Raw genomic sequence first — 12,103 nt, 5'->3', positions numbered from 1 at the left:
CCCGTGGATGACAAGAGTTGAGTTAAAGTTGGGGGAGGGGACTGGACTGTGTTCAAAAGAAAGAAAGATATTTGCCTAAAGTGGTTGGGGTAGGGCAAAGTGGACTTACGATCCATAGAGAAATGGATCTCCAAGATCCATAGCTCTTTCAGGTCCTGGAAATAGATGTTTGGTATATGAAAAAGTGCATGACCATCTTTTTTATTGGATGCCTTCTAGTCACCCTCAATGGCTTAAAGTCATTGTACTGTAAGGGGTGCTCTTTAGGGTGGCCCTGTCTATGCCTCTTTCCCACGTACTCCCCAAGAAGGAAAGCAGAAATGGAAGAAAGGAGGCACCCATAGATGAGCAGAAGGACCATCCCCATCTGCTTATTCATACCTGGCTTTCCTTTTAGAGTGTAACACATTTTTTCATTTTATAATCAAGAAAAGTCAAATGAAATTCATTAATTCCAAATTATTATCAGTTGACTAATTTACAAATAAAAATGATTAAAATGAGGTTCTTTCCTATTTTGATAAAAGGAAGGAATGGAGAGGGTAGGGGAGATCTGAACATGAAAAAGAGAAATATTAAAAAAGGGAAATTTAAAAGAGGTGAATAGTGGGTGGGGGGAGCTGGGCGGCTCAGTCGGTTAAGTGTCCAACTCTTGATTTTGGCTCAGGTCATGATCTCATGGCTTGTGAGTTCGAGCCCCGCATCCCTGCTTGGGATCCTCTCTCTCCTTTTCTCTCTGCCCCTCCCCTGCTTTCTCCCTCTCTCTCGAAATAAATAGATTTTTTTTTAAGGTGAATAGTGGGGATATAGGAAACATACTTCAGATTTTGCCTAGAGTTGGTTTCCAATATTTGGCAGACATTAGCGCACGTAAGATTTTTGGTATAAGCAGCTGCCAGTAATGACAGCTGTGCATTTAAAAATCTGTAAGGCTGTTGTTATAACATTGTTGACTTTGTTCTAAAGGAACTTTGTTTGCTGAGAAGTTACAGAACTATCATAGCATTCTCTATCTTCCTAAGTGGCCAGGATCCCCAGATATCAATGTTCAGTTCAGCTCAACACACAGGGGTGCACTGTGCTATATGTCAGAGACCACACCAGGGAGTAAGATAAATCAAAGGTAGTCTCTATCCTTATGGAGTGTGTGAGACAAGTGGGGGTAGCAGCCTTGGGGATGGAAGCAGGAGATGAGAGTAGGTGAGGCAGATGAACAATGGCCATATAAACAAATACATTTCTTCATTCCCTGATATGACTGGGGCCTTGACCCATTCGTAGCCATTATGTAATCATTGAAATAAATCCAGCTAAATTATTCAGAAAAATCTCCAAATGCCAATTCCATTTAATTTTAAATAACAAGCATCCCTGAGAGGGATGATTTTTGTAACGATGACTAAGGGAAAATATTTTTCTAGCAGGGTTTCTGCACAGGAAAGAATTCATTGCTTCCATCCCCACATCCCACACCCCACATTCCACACCCGTTGGTGTAAAAATATTTGTATTTAAATAATTTTAAATGTCATGCATTTATAATTAAAAGCAATTCTGTGTTCAGAGGAACAGAAATTACTGACTTCAAATCAATGAGAAAAAGTAAATTTTCCTCAAAGAAAAATTTCATGAGATTCAAAGGTAGTTTAACTCAAGCTAATGTGATACATGCCTATCAGTTGCATTTGATATCTGATGTGACCACTGGAAAAACTGCCCACCTCCAGCTGCAGGAGCATATAGGACATTCCAGCAAGAGCCCTTCTTTTCTCCCAAAGGGTCTCTCCTCTCTCCCTTCTGTTTCCCACCTTTTAAGTACTCAAGGTCTATATGCACAAAATGTTTTCTTTTCCTTCCCAAAATGACACTCCCCTGTCCCTTACTTCTGGTGGGTGGGATCCCTCTGATTGAACAGCTCCTGATGCCCTCTCAACATCCCTTCTGTAACACAGCAACCTCTCCCCCCATTCTCAGCCCTAGCCAGGGAACTGCATTCCCTTAGCCACAGTGTTTGTTCATGGAGCATGACTGGAAGATGGGTCAGTGGAGACCTTCACCAAGGAAGCTGGGGAGGGGTGGATTTTTGATGATTTGGGGGCACTCTCTGGATTCCACACTGCTTGTGGTGGTTACCTTTATGTGTCAGTTTGCCTAGGCTGTGGTGCCCAGTCTTTTGGTCAAACACTAATCTAGATGTTTATGTACAGGTTTTGTTTTTTGTTTTTTGGGTTTTTTTTGTTTGTTTGCTTTGCTTTTAATGTGATTAACTTTTAAATCAGAGTTTGGGTAAAGCAGTTATCCTCCATAATGTGGGTGGCCTCATGGAATCATTTGAACACCTTAAGAGCAAAGACAGATTTCCCAAGAAGGAATACTCCTCAACACTACAATATAGAGACACTGCCCAAGTTTCCAGCCCTCTGCCCTGCAGAATTCAGACTCAAGACTGCAACATCAACTTGTGACCAAATTTCTAGCCTGCCAGTCTGCCCTACAAATTGCCTCACAATTATGTGAGCAAATTCCTTAAAATAAGTACATCTCTTTTCTCTCTTGTCTGTCTCCCTTTCTCTCTGTATCTTTGGTTTTTTTCTCCTCCCTTCCTCCCTCTGTCCCCTACCTTCTGTCCTTCCTTCTGTCTCTCCTATGGATTCTGTTTCCCTGGAGAACCTTGACTAATACACTACCTAAGTCCTACTTGCACCCTTGAATTGCCCAGGGTTTTATTTGTGTGTTTGTGGCGGGAGGGCAGGAATGCTGGCTGTGTTGCAGAGCTAGGGAAACGTTGCTATGGTCCCTACCACTTGGGTCCATGACTGCTGCCATACAATCCTACAGTAAGCAAGTAATTTCTATTCCAGTGGCCCCAGTCTTGCTCTAAAATGAATGCTGATAACCCTCCCCATGAGCCCTCCACTAGCAAGTCTCTTTCCCTTCTCCAGTATCTTCTGGTTGCTTTTTAACCTCTCTTTTCTCCCTCTGTGAAAAGAATAACCAAGAAACAAGAATTAGAAACAACATAAAAAGAAAAGAATGAGCAGAAGAACAAGAGAAAGTGTTTTTAAAAGAACAGCTTTTGGGGTGCCTGAGCAGCTCAGTCAGTTAACCTTCTGACTTCCGCTCAGGTCATGATCTCCCAGCTCATGGGTTCGAGCCCTGCATTGGGTTCTGTGCTGACAGCTCAGAGCCTGGAGCCTGCTTCGGATTCTGTGTCTCTCTCTCTCTCTCTCTTCCCCTCCCCCACTCAGTCTCTGTCTCTCAAAAATGAATAAATGTTAAAATAATAGTTTTTGTTGAAGAGAGCGAATGTATTGTTTTCTGTGCTATCTGCAGCTGGGGTTAGAGCCTCTGAAAAGTAACTTTCTGAGGCTCCAGTTGCTTTGTACCATTCAGACCAGCTAGGGGTGTAGGATGTAGAGGTGTGAAGATGACACTCAGCCATGGGAGAGGGCGGGGGCCGCTGTGCTGCTGCAAACTCTCCATGTTGGTCAGGAAGGCACCATAGAGCTGACTGTTGCCAAAGACATTTCTCCCAAGTGATTGGGGAATGGGTCTGGGATTCGGGAGGCAGGAGACCTTGGAGGAGGTCAGTGAGCTTGAGGGGACGGCTTGCCTAAGGGACACCGCAAATAGGCCCATGTGCCATCTTTGTCATACTTGCTATATAGGTCACAGACACCTACTCTTGGAAAGCTTCCACTGTAGTCCCTGATGCATAAAGATCTGTGAACACCTGGCTTATATCAGTTGGATAATTTTACATAACTCCCACACAGCCAAGTAAATCAACACAAAATTGGAGACCAGGCACCTAACATAAAAGATGCAGAATCTGAAAGCAAGTAAGAATTAAAGTTAAAATCCTTAAATGTAATAGTAATATTCACACTGTTCCTATTTACTGGTATTTAACATATTATAATAAAACAGTAGCAAATATGGAAAAACATGATGGACAATTTATAGGCCAGAAAGTGTATATTTTTACCAGAACTCACTCATCTGAAATTATAGGCATTTCAAGAGTTTAACCTGTGATATTCTGGGCCTGCCGTCTATCCAGAAGAAAATAAAAAGTTAGCCTGAGACTGTCTGTTTTTTTGTCCACTTAATGCCAAATAGCGAAGTGATAAGAAACAGAATTCTCACCACCTATTTTAATCTTATAATATTATATGTCTGGCTTTTTAAAAACCCAGTCTCCCTTTTGTAGATTCCCTCTCTTCTAGTCTTTTTTTAGTCCTGCATTTAGAGATGGAGAAAACATTACTTTTGTGATAGTTAATCTTCACTAATATCAAAATAATAGAGAAAAGATTCATCACAGCACAATTTTAAAAGAAATACATCTGATTTTACTGCAAAAACAAAATCTGCTAAAAACTGGCATAAATCCTTGCTCACAGTCAGTGTTCAATAAATGATGTTGAAATAAATTCTGGAAGGAAAGTCCTGGAGTGCTACCACCAAGAAACAAACACACACACAAAACCCCTCATCCTTTGTACTGTTTTCCTCTCCTTTGGAAGTAAAATACAAGTCAAGATAAGATATAAACACTGAGTAAGGGCGTATTCCTTAAGCTTCAGATTAAGGTATATTAATTCTGGTCACATTTACTTAAGATATTAGGTTCGGTCATAAGGTTACTTGGTAAGGTCAGTGTTGTATCAAAGTATAATTTTGCTACTTGCAAAATATTTTAAGACTGTGTGGCAAAATGTCAAAGTGGATCTGGGTAACTATGCCTCAATTACATTCAGATTAAAAATAATTTCTCTCCTAGCAAGTAGACGAAGTGGGTTCTTTGAGAAGTGCAGTTAAAAAAAAAAAAAAAAGTTAGTCTGCTAAAATGTATCTTCAGCAATGTATCAAAGTGGTTTGCAAAGTTTGGGGGAAAACCAGAGCACTACTTGATGCTATTACAAGGGGAAGGCCAGCGGTGACACAAGTTGTGAAAACAACAAATGAATCAACAGCATTCTTCAAGGCAAATGCTTGAATCCATGAAGACATGCTGTAGAAAGCAGTTATGAGTTACAGTTTAAAATAATATTTGCAATATTTGGCTTGTTTGGAATGACAGCAGCTTCCTAAAAACACTTATAAGCATCTTCGAATAACTTCCATAAATAGAGTAGCCCTGAGAATAAGTATCTGAATCCTAGAGAAAAGCCTCATGTTACTCACCCTGTCTTCCTTTGCTCTCTCTAGAGATCCTTATCTCAGCCTGAAGTTTTCAACCAAGGGAGATTTTTGTCCCCCAGGAGACATTTGGCAATGTTCAGAAATATTTTTGGATGTCAGGGGAGATGGGGGTGCAGGTAAAGAGAAGGGGGAGATAGCACTGGCTGCTGGTAGGTGAACCGAGGCATGCTCACAAACATCCTACAATACACAGGACAGCCTCAGAATAAACAATTAACTGACTAGGGGCACCCGGGTGCCTCAATTGGTTACGCTTCCGACTTCGGCTCATGTCATGATCTCGAAGTTCCTGATTTCCAGCCCTCCGTTGGGCTGTCTGTTGTCAGCACAGAGCTTCTGTCTCCCTCTCTTTCTGCTCCTCCTCCTCCCCTCTCTATGTCTCTCAAAAATGAACACTAAAAAAAAAAAAAAAAAAAGACTTAACTGACCCCAAATATCAGTAGTTCAGAGATTGAGAAACACTGGCCTGGAGATATAAACGGGGCGGGTGTGTGTGTGTATGTGCACAGTACTGGCACACAAACAGAACACATCCATACTTGAACTCTAAGAGCCCTTTGAAACCCACATAAACTGGTGGCCTTACAGATCAGCAGTTCCAGTAAAGAAATTCTACTTTCAAACTAGATGTAAGGCAAGCTCAGAAAGGATTTTCTTATTCTTCGCTCCACCCCAACTCCTCAAGTAAAATGTCTAAAGAAAGCATTGTGATAAACAATTAGAGGGATTGTTGATTTTATTCTAAGGTTTTAGAACTGTGGCTGAGCCTTAGCCTGGGATTCTCGACTGCTGTATGGGGCACCTCTACGAGGGTTTTCCTTCTGTCATGAAAGTTTTAACTGTCTATTTCAGCAGTGACTGACACATGAGCATTCTTTGTGTTATTCCTTTCGGTTGATGTCCATTTTTTCTTCTTACCCTCCAAGCCCTTATTCAAGGCAGCAGGAAATTTTCAGGCAGTGTGTTTCCTTTCTCAAGAGTTGCTCTGTGGATGATGATGAAGTCTTTAGTATTCACAAGATTTACAGGACTTCAGCATAATTTTATTTTCACAAACCACTGATCACTTATGGCAAGTACTTTTTCTCTCTTGAAAACCATACTGCACACTGCCATTTCCTCATCCAGTCCCCTGTCTCTCTGGCCAAAGCTCTGAAGTGACTGTATTCTTCAGTATGGTCTCCCTGAGACAAGTCACCAACCACCCCTTTTATGAACAGTACCATCCACAGTAAACCCACTTGAAAAGGGTTTTGGCCTAAGTCAAACTTCAACCAGCATCAGAGGCTTGCAGACGCAACTGACAGATAACTGGAAACGTCAGTCATGTTGGTAGATACCACACAAGAAATTTCAAGCAGGTAAAGAAAGCCCCATTTAGCAAAACCACCTACCAGCATCCTTCAAACAAACAAAACGACAAAAGAAAAAAATTAGCAGTAACCCATATAATTAATCTGTGCAAAATAACACGATTAATGTATTCATAGTAACAATCATAGAATGCTAGGCTGGAGGGGACATTCTGTACTGCTTAGGGGAGCTACGTGATGTACTAATGCCAACATCTTGCTTTCTCTCTCTCTGTCTCTGTCTCTGTCTCTGTCTCTCTCTCTCGTTTTATTTTGGTGATGAAGAAACAAAGGCTTAAGGAAGGGAAGTGACTTGAACAACTCATACCAGTTGCTGTTCAAAGTCAGAACCGGAAACACAAGGTACGTCGTCTTCTGTGTATGTAAAAGGCTGAAAACACAAAAGACTGTGGTATTTATATGCATGTGTGTCCAATTTGTTTCTAGTACTTTTCTTCCCCCACTCTTATCTTTTCACCCAAATTTCCCAACTCCTCACATAGACTATTTTGGAAATTAGAAAACATTTTTAATGCAAATAATGCCTTTTTTAAAAAAGTTGTAAACACCCACAACATCTTTATGCTTAGTGACTTGATGCCAACTATATATACTTATGGGTGGATGGGTATCTGGATCTATAAATGGCATTTGTATATTCATATACATTTGTATACCAGATTTCCAAATCTAGTTGTTTTCCCCCACCTTCCGGAAAGAAAGCATCCCTGACATTTTGATAGCATAGCCATATCTGTACAGTTCCATCATGGCAGTTTGCATTACATACTTGTTTGTGGTAAAGGCAAAAATAAATCTTGATAGTTTTCTTCCGTTGATACTTTACCATCTTTTGCTAGGGAAGATGAAAGCATAAGCAATCAGTGCTCTTCTGTGGAAGGGAAGAAGAGTTAGTTAGATCTAAATAAAAATAAGAAGCATCTCAGGCTTGACAAACTTTTCTAGAGAATTCTTTTTTCCCATACTCTGCAGAGAGCCCCTAGCATGGAGCATGTGTCTGCCAGCTAATAGATGTGTCATGCAAAACTTATTCTGTGCTTTCTCTAATCACCACCTGAAACATAGAACTAAAGCACACAATCTAATTTATTTTAATGTTTGCCCTCATACTTTAAAATAAGCATTATTTTGGAACTTTGATTGGGTCATCATGCTCTTGTGTGACATGAGTCTCTCTTAAACTTTGTTACTACCTCAGCATATTACTCGTCTGACATAAAATTAATCAATCAATTAATCAAACATTCCTTGTGAGTATACTTGGCAAGTTTTCTATTTAAACTGCACATAGAGACAAAACAAAACAAAAAACCTAGATTATTAAATGCAAAGAACAAATTAGTGGTTACCAGAGGGGAGGTGGGTAAGGGGATGGGTGAAATAGATAAAGGGGATTAAGAATATACTTACCTTGATGAGCACATGATGAGAAATGTGTAGACTTGTTGAATCATTACATTGTACACCTGACACTAATATAACACTGTATGTTAATTATACTGGAATAAAAAAATAAAAATAAATACATCTCATACCTAAAAAATAAATAAGTAAATAAACTGCATATAGGCATACATGTGAGTTTGGTTCCAGATGATTCAATGAAGCAAATATTGCAATAAAGCAAGTCAAATGAATTTTTTGGTTTCCCAGCGTATATACAAGTTACATTTACACTATACTGTGGTCTCTGTGCAATAGCAGCATCTCTTAAAAAACATTGTATACAAAGCTATCTACACATTCAATCCAATCCCAATCAAAATTGCACCAGTATTCTTCTCGAAACTAGAACAAGCAATCCTAAAATTCATATGAAACCACAAAAGGCCCCGAATACCCAAAGTAATTTTGAAGAAGACCAAAGCAGGAGGCATCACAATCCCAGACTTTAGCCTCTACTGCAAAGCTGTAGTCATCAAGACAGCATGGTATTGGCACAAAAACAGACACATAGACCAATGGAATAGAATAGAAACCTCAGAACTAGACCCACAAACGTATGGCCAACTAATCTTTGACAAAGCAGGAAAGAACATCCAATGGAAAAAAGACAGTCTCTTTAACAAATGGTGCTGGGAGAACTGGACAGCAACATGCAGAAGGTTGAAACTAGACCACTTTCTCACACCATTCACAAAAATAAACTCAAAATGGATAAAGGACCTGAATGTGAGACAGGAAACCATCAAAACCCTAGAGGAGAAAGCAGGAAAAGACCTCTCTGACCTTAGCCGTAGCAATCTCTTACTTGACACATCCCCAAAGGCAAGGGAATTAAAAGCAAAAATGAATTACTGGGACCTTATGAAGATAAAAAGCTTCTGCACAGCAAAGGAAACAACCAACAAAACTAAAAGGCAACCAACGGAATGGGAAAAGATATTTGCAAATGACATATCAGACAAAGGGCTAGTATCCAAAATCTATAAAGAGCTCACCAAACTCCACACCCGAAAAACAAATAACCCAGTGAAGAAATGGGCAGAAAACATGAATAGACACTTCTCTAAAGAAGACATCTGGATGGCCAACAGGCACATGAAAAGATGCTCAACGTTGCTCCTCATCAGGGAAATACAAATCAAAACCACACTCAGATATCACCTCACGCCAGTCAGAGTGGCCAAAATGAACAAATCAGGGGACTATAGATGCTGGCGAGGATGTGGAGAAATGGGAACCCTCTTGCACTGTTGGTGGGAATGCAAATTGGTGCAGCTGCTCTGGAAAACAGTGTGGAGGTTCCTCAGAAAATTAAAAATAGACCTACCCTATGACCCAGCAATAGCACTGCTAGGAATTGACCCAAGGGATACAGGAGTACTGATGCATAGGGGCACTTGTACCCCAATGTTTATAGCAGCACTCTCAACAATAGCCAAATGATGGAAAGAGCCTAAATGTCCATCAACTGATGAATGGATAAAGAAATTGTGGTTTATATACACAATGGAGTACTACAGGGCAATGAGAAAGAACGAAATATGGCCCTTTGTAGCAACGTGGATGGAACTGGAAAGTGTGATGCTAAGTGAAATAAACCATACAGAGAAAGACAGATACCATATGTTTTCACTCCTATGTGGATCCTGAGAAACTTAACAGAAACCCATGGGGGAGGGGAAGGAAAAAAAAAAAGAGGTTAGAGTGGGAGAGAGCCAAAGCATAAGAGACTCTTAAAAACTGAGAACAAACTTAGGGTTGATGGGGGGTGGGAGGGAGGGGAGGGTGGGTGATAGGTATTGAGGAAGGCACCTTTTGGGATGAGCACTGGGTGTTGTATGGAAACCAATTTGACAATAAATTTCATATATTGAAAAAAAAACATTGTATATAATTAAGAAATAGTTTATCACTAGAAAATGCTAACCATTCCATCATGTGTGCCTTCAGTGGGTCCTAATTTTTTTTTTTTTTTTTTTTTTTTGCTGTTGGGAGTTCTTGCCTGGATGTTGATGGCTGCTGACTGATTGACTGATGAAGATAGTGGTTGCTGAAGGTTGGGGTAACTGTGGAAATCTTTTAAAATAAGACAACAGTGAAGTTTGATGCATTGATTGACTCTTCCTTTCATGAACAATTTCTCTGTAGCATGTGATGCCATAGCATTTTACCCACAGAACTTCCTTCCAGATTGGAGTTATTCCTCTCAAACTCTACTGCTGCTTTATCAAGTAAGTTTATGGAGTATTCTAAATCTTTTATTGCCATTTCAACTATCTTTATAGCATCCTCATCAGGAGTCTATTTCATCTCAAGAAACTACTTTCTTTGTTCATCCATAAGAAGCAATTCCTCATCCATTAAAGTTTCATCATGAGATTGGTAGCAATTCAGTAACGTCTTTAGGCTCCACTTCTAATTCTAGTTCTCTTGCTATTTCCACCACATCTGCAGTTACTTCCTCAACTGAAGTCTTGAATCCCTCAAGGTCATCCATGTGGGTTGGAATCAACTTCTTCCAAACTCCTGTGAATGTTGATGTTTTGACTTCTCCCATGAATCATGAATGTTCTTACTGGCATCTAGAATGGTGAATCCTTTCCAGAAAGTTTTCAATTTACTCTGCCCAGATCCATCAGAGGAATTACTATCTAAGGCACCTATAACCTTATGAAATGTATTTCTTAAATAATAAGACTTGAAAGTCAAAATTACTCCTTGACCCATGGGCTGCAGAATGGATGTTGTGTTAGTGGGCATGAAAACATTAATCTCACTGTACATCTCCATCAGGGCTCTTGGCTTAGCAGGTACATTGTCCATGAGCAGAATTATTTGGAAGGGAGTCTTTTTTTCTGAGCTGTATGTCTCAGTAGTAGGCTTAAAATATTCAGTATATTATGTTGTAAATAAATGTGCTGTCCAGGCTCTGTTGTTCCATTTATAGAGTACAGATAGAGTAGATTTAGCATAATTCTTAAGGGCCCTAGGATCTTCAGAATGGTCAATGAGGATTGACTTCAACTTAAAGTCACCAGCTGCATTAGCCCCTAAAAGAGAGTCAGCCTATCTTTTGAAGGTTTGAACACAGACATTGACTTCTCCTCTCTAGCCGTTAAAGTCCTAGATGGCATCTTCTTCCAGTATAAGGCTGTTTCATTTACACAGAAAATCTATCACTTAGTGTAACCACCTTCACCAATTTCCTCAGCAAGATCTTCTGGAGAACTTGCTGCAGCTTCTACAATCAGTGCTTACTGCTTCACCCTGCACTTTTATGTTATGGAGACAGCTTCTTTCCTTAAACCACATGAACCAATCTCTGCTAGTTTCAAACTTTTCTTCTGTAGCCTCCTCACCTCTCTCAACCTTCACAGAATTGAAAAGAGTTAGGGCCTTATTCTGGATTAGGTTTTGCTTAAGGGAATGTTGTGGCTGGTTTGATCTTCTTTCTATCCAGACCACTAAAACTTTCTCCATACGAACAATAAAACTGTTTCACTTTCTTATCATCTGTGTGCTCACTGGAGTAGCACTTTTAATTTCCTTCTAGATCTTTTCCTTTGCATTCACAACTTGGGGAGCTGACACAAGAGGCCTGGCTCTCAGCCTGTCTCAGCTTTTGCTGTGACTTCCTCACTAAGCTTAATCATTTCTAGATTTTGATTTAAAGTGAAAGACTTACAACTCTTCTTTTCAACTAAACATTTAGAGGCCATTGTAGGGTTATTCACTGGTCTAATTTCAATATTGTTATGTCTCAGGGAGTGGGGGTGGGGCGCCTGAGGAGAGGGAGAGAGACAGGGGAACAGCAGGTCGGTGGAACAGTCAAATACACACAGCAGTCATCAATCAAGTTCATCATTATATGGGCACAGTTTGTGGTGCCCAAAAACAACTATAATAGTAACATCAAAGATCACTGATCACAGATCACCATATTTGTTATATTTAATGAAAAAGTGTGAAATATTGCAAGAGTTACCAAGATGTGACACAGACACGAAGCGAACAAATGCTATTGGAAAAGTGGTACCAATAGATTTGCCCAGTGCAGGGTTGCCTCAAACCTTCAG

At 40.0% G+C, this 12,103-nt stretch overlaps 1 pseudogene; it reads left to right on the top strand.

Moving 5' to 3' along the window:
- Positions 1 to 7,687: 7,687 nt before the first annotated feature.
- LOC122229089 lies at positions 7,688 to 7,797 on the top strand (annotated as a pseudogene).
- The last annotated feature ends 4,306 nt before the right edge of the window (positions 7,798 to 12,103 follow it).

This window comes from Panthera leo, chromosome C1 (assembly GCF_018350215.1).
Source record: "Panthera leo isolate Ple1 chromosome C1, P.leo_Ple1_pat1.1, whole genome shotgun sequence".
NCBI lineage: Eukaryota > Metazoa > Chordata > Mammalia > Carnivora > Felidae > Panthera > Panthera leo.
The sequence above is the reverse complement of the archived record's forward strand: the minus strand, read 5'-3'. Positions and strand labels throughout refer to the sequence as shown.